Source organism: Prosopis cineraria, unplaced genomic scaffold (genome assembly GCF_029017545.1).
Source record: "Prosopis cineraria cultivar Desert tree isolate PC_DT_omini unplaced genomic scaffold, ASM2901754v1 PC10, whole genome shotgun sequence".
Lineage (NCBI taxonomy): Eukaryota > Viridiplantae > Streptophyta > Magnoliopsida > Fabales > Fabaceae > Prosopis > Prosopis cineraria.
Window position 1 is genome coordinate 15,786,483 of NW_026555341.1, and position 8,977 is coordinate 15,795,459.

At 30.8% G+C, this 8,977-nt stretch overlaps 1 long non-coding RNA gene across 1 annotated transcript; it reads right to left on the minus strand.

Annotated features, from left to right (window-relative positions):
* Positions 1-1,357: 1,357 nt before the first annotated feature.
* Positions 1,358-8,481, minus strand: LOC129321963 (uncharacterized). Its single transcript, XR_008596158.1, has 3 exons — positions 8,324-8,481; positions 8,072-8,148; positions 1,358-2,650 (listed from the first exon to the last, which is right to left on the minus strand). It is a non-coding gene; the product is annotated as an uncharacterized LOC129321963 (long non-coding RNA).
* Between the last annotated feature and the right edge of the window lie 496 nt (positions 8,482-8,977).

The following is an 8,977-nucleotide window of genomic DNA, read 5'->3' on the forward strand; positions in this document are numbered from 1 at the left end:
AATAAATAGAGTATAGAACACTGGGTGCTCTTGGAAGTATATTTGAAGGATAAAAATGATGTTTAACCCTATTTTTAAATATGAAATACTTGAAAAAATTATAGTGATGTCATTAGCATTATTTCAAGAACCAAAACGAACCAAACGATCAAATTGGTTGATTGGAGTCATTAACAGCTTGATTTGGACCAAAAAAATCATTTTCATAATTGAGCTAGGTTCGACTTGAGGTGAGCTGCCATTGAGTTAAAAATCAAAGTTGAGCTAGAAATGAAGAGGTTTTCAAAGAAATGAATAGGTCTAAACAGAATATAAAAAATACCTAAAAATTTAAAAGAAGTAGAAAAATTCAAAAATAGACTTTACTAAAATCTAACTTTATTTTTAGACCGTTCATATATATATATTTTGGACCATTTTCCTTGGAAGATGTTGACAGCTGCAAGTGTAAATGAAGATACTTTTGAATATACTCATAAAAGATATTTAACCAACATCCACTTATATTTTCTAAGTTATGAAATTATAATTTATAATATTGTTTATTTATGGTCTTGTTATGTTATTTTATTAACAACTAGACACAATGTGGATTTATTATTATTAATTTAATTTAATGTGGTTTAACTAGTTAGACTATAAAAATTAAGATCCATTGACCTTTATGATTTAATTAATATATGAACGGCATTTAAAACATTAATCATTATTTATCAAGATCATTCTTAAAATTTTTTGCAGGTTGAAACTTTTAAATGATTATTAAAACATTTGTTCAATAAAAACATGGGATGTAAATAAGCGCTTACCCTCTACTCTTGCAATAACAGTGAGCCTCAGTAGTCAAGATTGAGGGCAAGTACTTGTCAAGTAAACACATGGAGGTAATTTTTTTAAAAAAATCTGAGTTGGGTTGCAAGTGTACACATAGAAAAATCTTTTAATTTAATTCCTGAATTTGATCTCAAAGAGAATTTTTTTTAAAATTTTGACTTGAAATCCACTTAGATGCCATGTGTACAGACCTGTAGAACCCACTAACTTTAATTAGTGCCCATCTATGGCGCATTAATGGTGGGACACATGTGGTTAGTTTTTTTAATGGTAGGACATACACTTATTGAACTTATTTGTCAATAGAAAATATAGGAAAACCACACCCGAATTCGTGACTACCCTTAAAATCTGAACGATATATATAGTTTCTTTTATAATCGTATCTTATGAATATTTAAGTTCTTATATAAATATATACAACCTTGAATTTATTCTCAATCCTATTTGCTATCAAATCTAGGTATTGAATTTAAATAAGAATGACAAAACAGAAAAGAAATAGCTGTCAATAAAATGCAGCATATTTTGCATTTGGTAATGTAATGATGGAAGCATTGATTTGTACTTCCAAAAATGAGAAAATTGCACAGGAAATACATTGTATTTTTCCTTGGTACAAGTATAAGTAACCCTAATCCTATTTTCCATCAAATTTAGGTTTTGAACTTAAATAAGAATGAAAAAAACAGAAAAGAAATAGCTGGCAATAAAATGCAACTTATCAGACAACTGTGTAATGTAATGATGGAAGCATTTATTTCTACTTCCAAAATGAGATATTTGCAATGAAATACATTGTATTTTTTCCTTGGTACAGGTATAAATAACCTCTGATTATCATTGACATTTCATATACTATATGATTTCACATTTCAAGCTTATGGCCCCTTCCAATTCTCTGCCTAGATTTCTCATTTTTCTTAAAATTAGTGAGAGATTAGAGATCCTTCTACGTCATCATATTAACACAATAATTTATCAAATTTTCCCATCACATCAATCTAGTAAGTTTATTTCGTTTGAAAGTTCTTTAAGATGTTTATTTTATATAATTTTATTTTACTTGTTTTATCTCACAAACTCATTCTTTGGAAAAATAATAGGGGATGAACTTTAGGTAAAGCGATCCAAATAGAACCGCAACAAAATGTATTTGTAATGAAGAGAAGTCTCTAGACTGCTAATTTTCTTTCAATCTAATCTAATAATTTTTTGGCAAATAATCTAATAATTTTGGAAAAAGAAAAGAGAGATTGCATTTCACTTAGCTTTCCTTCATTTCTTTTTTCCTTATGCTTCCTCTCCAATCCTCATCTCAATTGTTATATCAAATTTTGAATAATTCATAAAAAAATATTTTGCAGAAATATTTTTTTCTCATTGTTTGTTGCAATATTGAACTATTTAAATCAAATTTTAATAGTTTGAATTTAGTTATTTTTTACGATTTTCAACTATTTATATCAAATTTTAGTAGTTTGAATTTATTTATTTTTGACAATTTTTGTTGCAATATTGAACTATTTAAATCAAATTTTAGTTTCGATTTCCGGGAAGTAATATATATCTATATTTAGCATGTATTAGGCAAGTCGTTCTAGCTGGTTTTGAGGGTCCAATTGAGTTGCTGACCAATTTGGCCTAATGAAGCATCTTGTTGATTTTCGAACTCCAATGCTTGTCTTCCTCGTCTTCGATACAACACAGACACTGGTATTTCTGAGGGAAATTGTTCAGCAAGCTAGACAAGTCATCGTCCATCGAACTCATCTCCCCCAATGGATCACTATCTGTGACTGCCTTCTTCTCTGTGCTGTCAAACGATTTTGGTTTAAATTACCGTATCCAAGCATGGAGAAGAGTCAATGAAGCTGACTTTCACGCAAATCAAGGATGAATTTACTTACAAATGCTTGTTAATTCACTAACATGACTTGTTAATTGCCTGAACAAGACACTAATGTCTAAACCACTTTTTTCATTTTCACCCCTTCTTGATTAGCGTAAAAATATTTAATATAATTGTATTATTATTTAAAGCTAAGGATAAAAATGAAAGTATATATTACTTTTTTATGATATAAAAAAATAAATTTTCTTAATATATATGAAATAATAGAAAGTGCCCTATAATAAAGACTGGAGGAAGGATTTATTATGAGGCTTGTTTTCACAATGTTTGTAATCTAATTATGTAAAATTCAAAACATAAATTTGATAGAAAATAGGATTGAGACCTTACTAAAATCTAACTTCTTTTTTGGACACTTCATATGTAAATAATATGATTTGGGCCATTTTTCATGGAAGATGTTGACAGTTATAGGTATAAATGAAGATACTTTTGAATCTATTTATAACAAATTTAACCAAGATTCTTTCATTAATAATGATAGAGAGAGAAATCCAAGAAATTAATGCGGACTTTATTCTAAAAATAAAGTCTATAGAAAGTAAGATAAAAGAACAAATTAGCTCCTAAATATAGATTTAGGAGTATCTAGGACCTTTAACTCTTTTGTGGTGTAATATTCTCCTTTAACTTTTGAAAATAGTATAATAGAGCTACTACAATTAACAAAATTAACTTTGACTATTAGTTCACCAAAAAAGGACAAAAAAGAACCTTAAATTACCAAAAAGAGGGACCAATCAAATCTTCTTAGTCCTTTTCTATAATTTTTTGTATCTTTGTTTATAATATTTGGGTCCTTTACTATAATTGTTTTGGTTCTTTTCTATAATTTTTAAGATATTTTTCTATCATTTTATGGTCAATAAATGATTAAATTTAGCTTTAGTTAATAATAAAGGGTCAGATTTCATCAATTTTAAAATTTGAAGTGGAACATTATACAAAAAATAAGTTTAAGGTTCTAGACCTATAGTTTAAGGGCCAATTGGCTCGTTTACCCTAAAAATAATGATACCCAAAATTTGATTTGTTTAAACTAGTGCAACATAGCATGTTTTATTGGACAGTACCCATGGACGATGTGGTGCACCCAATCCATCCAAGAATTTTCCAAGTGGTTGGCTACAAATTCCAATTGATCTAGCAACAATTACCATTCACGTCATCACTGCAAATTAGTAGTATATCTTGATAATGAGAATCATTTACATATAATTCTAAACATGAAAAAAATTAGGATTAAGGATCATTTTTATCCTCAAAGTATTCACTTAGGATTAATGGTTATCTTGAACTCAATCTTATGTCAAAACGCCCCTTGAATGTTTAAAAGCACTTCTAATTCTACCCTATGATTAGCGTGCCCATTGGCCAAATTTTTTTTTGACAAAAAATGCACACATGGTATCCAAGTGGATGCTTAAGATCACTTTTGCCCTCAAAATATTAGCTTAGGGGCACCCTATGTCATGAACTCGATTTGGGTCATTCCTCCCTAAACATTAAAAAACCTAACCACACATGTCCTACCATTACACACAGATATTAATTTAACTTAATGTGGTCCCATGTGGCATCCAAGTATACACCTACTTAGAAATAAAAAAAATTCCTATCTTAGACCACAATAAGAAATTCAATTTTAAAAAAATTCCTCCATGTGTACACTTAAATGCTTGATTGATATTTTCTTTTAGAAATATTTAAACTCCTTCTTTCAATCTGGGTGTCTTGCCTTCTCTACATTGCATCACTTTGAAAATTTGACTTAGATGTAAATAAGAGCTTGCTTTCCTTTGCAACAAAGTAAACCTCAATTGTCGGGATTGAGGGCAAGCACTAGTCAAGTAATGTAATAACTCAGGAATTTTAAGTAAAAATTTAATATATAGTATTGTTTTATAATTGTAGTTATATTAATTTTGGGATAATTTTGACAAGGGGAGTTGGTGTAGTGGAATTGTGCACTTAATTTACCCATTATTAAGCCTGAGGTTCATATTTGATAAGGCAAAGAAAAGAAAAGGTCCATTTTTGTAATTTTAACTTCATAGAATTACCAATATACCCTCCCCTCACCCTATTTAATTTTCTTGTTTTCTTTTCTTTCTTATTGGGAAATGTCGGTTACTAGAGTGTAAGAGAGTGTGAAAAGAATTGAGAGTTTGTACGATTGTTGCTCTTCGTTCCCCTGCCATCACTGACTCATCTCTGCCTTCTTCATTCCTTGCCATCACTGATGTCAGAGGGGGCTCAAGGTTGCTCTGAAATGTTTAGGTTCATCTGCGTATCTCCCACCTTTGTTTTTTTATTCTTTGTTCGTTGCTCTCCTCGTGCCGTTTACATTCAAGTTGTGGTTGTAATGAAGAACCAAGTTATTGGAGCTGCTTAGGGGTGCTGTATGAGCTTGGTCTATTGTTGCTGACTCAATTTCTATCCTTGCTTTATGACTATATTCGGTTCTTCCTCTCCCCTGTTCAGCATCCAAGAAGCTCATCTTCTCCTCCCTGTATGTCTACCACTATTCAAGCTACCTAGGTTGAGGTGAGGAATTTTGGACCTTCCATCTATTGCCAGCTGATCATGTGCTGATCTTGTGAGTGTGTGCGCTGCTGTTGCTCTGTGTGTGTGATTACAACATTCTTTTTGTTCTATTACTATTGGCCATGAATTGTAGGAAGAAGAAGGTGCACATTTGAGCTAAAAAAAATAATTTTTTGACTTAAAGCTTGGTAATGATATACACATGGGTCAACTTTTGAGTTAAATTTATTTGGTTTAAATGGGTTGATAATGAAGAATTGGTTAGGATTATGTTACAAGAGATGAGATATGAAACTTGATGAAAGATGACTGTAAGGTAGTTGTTGAATTGCTTATTAGTAGAAATTGAACTTGATTTTTGGATATTTATGGAGATTCATTAATTCTTGTGGGAAGTATGAAATTTAATTCGGATATTGCAAAGAATATTTGTCTTAGAAATTTGTAATGTGATTTTTTTTTATTTTTGAAGATGGATAGTTGTTGATGAAATATTGAATGCTAGCATTTTTATGAGGAGATTGGAAATGATTTATGTTTAGTGCCTTGACTAAATGCTAGTGAGGATTTAAAACAAAATTCAAATGTATTATAGTTTAATATTGGAGGTGAGTGAGGTTGGAAAAAGAAATTATTGTATTGGTTGAGGGTTAAATAAATTTTAATATGATTGTAGGGAGTTTGAAAGCGGAGAAATTTGATTAAAGTTGAGAGAAGAAATTTAAATTCTAGAGATTTCAGGTAAGTGAATAGCATCCCATTTAATTTATATTTATTTTTAATAGTCTTTTACTCAAATATTTCACTCTTCTAAATTATATTAATTTTTTTAATTATGGAATATTGAAGAAGGATGTCACACCCTACTACTTAAGAGTATGATCGGCATGGAATATGAGCTCTCATATTTCATAAGCCTCGATTAATGAGATTTTAGCTGAAATCTCAAAATATGTAAGTTATATTCATTAATAATAACGTTAGCAAAGTTTAAATATTTTGTAAAAATTCAGTAGAGTCTTCCCTATAATTTGACCCTCCCGAAATTTTCACAACAACAAACAAACCTGTCAGCCCAACTAACAAGGTGACTATTTTCATTTTAGCGATTTATATCATAACAAAAGAGATTTTTGCCTAATCATAAGGTACATGGAGCGCTAACTTATAATTTACAAAATGCAAAATGAAATTTCACAAAAAGGATAGTCACCATGTGCTTCCTTTTTCCCCAAAAACAAGAAGGCCTTCAATGGTCATAAATAATAAATTTACTGGTGAATAGCGTTCTAATCAAAATTGTAGTAAAGAAAATATGAAGATCATAAATAATAAATTTAACTTCAAATGCCTTAATGAAATAATGAATTGACCTTAACTAGAAATAGATAACAATCTCAATTTAAAATTTTTTTTAGATGATCGTGGAATTAGTTAATGCTAGTGAAGTCACACATATATGTTTAAAATAAAAATCTCACTACTCATAAAATATAAAAATATTTAACGATGGTGCAATTTGATAAAAAGCTTTTAGAGAATAAATAGAAACTGAAAATGTTAACAAAAATTTAGGAAGGCTCTATCAGAATGAATAATAAGCATGGACACACAGTCCACAAGGGTAAATAACCCATCAAGCCTGACAGAAAGCCGCATCAGAAGCATAGTAAGAGCTACGAATCAAGCGCAAGCATAAAGCCCACGAAAACAAGCGTGAGTATGATGCTTACGAATAATTATCCCTCTATTCCACATGCATTAGCCTACGCACGGGGCTAGCACCTCCTAGAAGCACCCTGCTAGCTAGGTGTACCATGGAGTGCCAAGGGCTAACGGAACTGCTGTTAGCATCTAGCGTTCTGAACTCAGTCCTCCTCAATAAACTTTAACATGTATGAAGTAAGAGAAAATTTCAAAATTTTCTTTTCTCTTCTTCTTCATTTTCCACTTTCAAATACTGATCAATTATTATTATCATTACTTCATCAATACATGTCAACTATATAAACTACCAATAAAATCAACACCTTCTCTTTAATAAAACAATTATTAGGCTAAATGAGAATAATTGTACAATTTATAAGAGATAATTGCTAAAATTCTAAATAGGGAGATTTTTGTAAACACTTTCCTAAGAATTTAATTAGAACGCTACCCACTCACATGAGAGTTTCTTATATTTTTAAAGCTCGTTCTTCCTGACCTCTCAACTTAATTCCAATGATGTCTTTAGATTCCTAGCAAATACATCAAAAACCTTAAAATCAATTATTTATTATTCCCTTATCAAATTGGCAACTTGACCTTAATCCAACCATATAAAAAAATTTCAAAATGCTTTCTAAACATATTTCTTCATTAGAAATAGTTTATAGTTCAAAAAAAAAAACAATTCCTAAATCTATGGTATTGATCTTTAGACCTTGAATATACTTAATTACTCCTCTTAGGCTCTTCTACTTATTTTCTCAACACTATAAATGCATTAACATTCAAATCACACCCTCCATTGTTTATATATATTACTCAAGACTAACAAAGAAAATCGTCCAGCAGTGCAATGTAGAGAAAGGTTCACTGCATCCAACATATAAAAGGCAGAAAAATTAATCCTAGGTTGAACTTCCGATCCCAGTGCAATAATTTAGTCCTTATAACAATTTGAGTATCAAGAATAAAGAACAGAGATCACATTAATCAGCTGGAAGAAGGAGGGAATGATTCAACAGTGCCACACAGTGTAACGAGAAGAGAAAGAAAACAATATCTCACCTCAACAAGTCTTAATGGCAGCAAGTCTGATTCAGCCACAGAATAGCATCGAAATAGAAAAATCTAGGGGTTCAAATCTGTCAACACATAAGGAGGAGGAAGTTGTGATTCTAGTCAGCAATAAAAGAAGCAGCAACCACCTACACCCTACTGAATTTCAACGATAGGGAAGGAAGAAAAGAGAAAAGAAAGACCGACCACCATGTGTATCCAAATTCAGTGCAAAACAGAGCAAGAGAATAAGGGATATACCTATCCATTGTGACTGACGGATGAAGATCAAGAAGAAGAGGAAGGTGGCAGCTAAGATCACAAACTGCTAACAGACTCTCGTGGACACGAACCAGCACGATATAGTGGGAGAAAATCAGCAACTTGGTTTAAACGTGACAAACAGATGAGGATGAGAAGGTGAGGTGATATGAAGCAACGACAGCCACACAAAATGGTCAGTTAACGAGTTAAGTGTGTTGATAAGGATTAAAGAAATGGACCGACTTAAATGATCTAGAAGAGTATAGGAAGGCGGTGAAAAAATGAGTCAAAGTGCTCTATTTTTCCTCAAGCAAAAGAACCGAAATCAGAACATAAAGAGCATGAAAAAATTTACAAAAAAGAGCATGAGGAAATTACAATAAAAGGCACGAGAAAATTACGATAAGGAACGCAAAATTTTTCTATAATTTAAAAGCAAGGTTTTACTTTGAAAAGTTTAATCCTGCACAAATTCTAACAAATTTTTTTCCCATAAATGTCCCCTGTTTATTTCTATGAGACTTATTTAAATAAAATATTTTTTAAAAAAACTTTGTTCGACTTAAAATTTAGGGCCATCACAAAGGATAACTAAATTATGATATGTGCATTTATTTTTCCTCAAGAAATATATTTCCAAGATGTATGAAG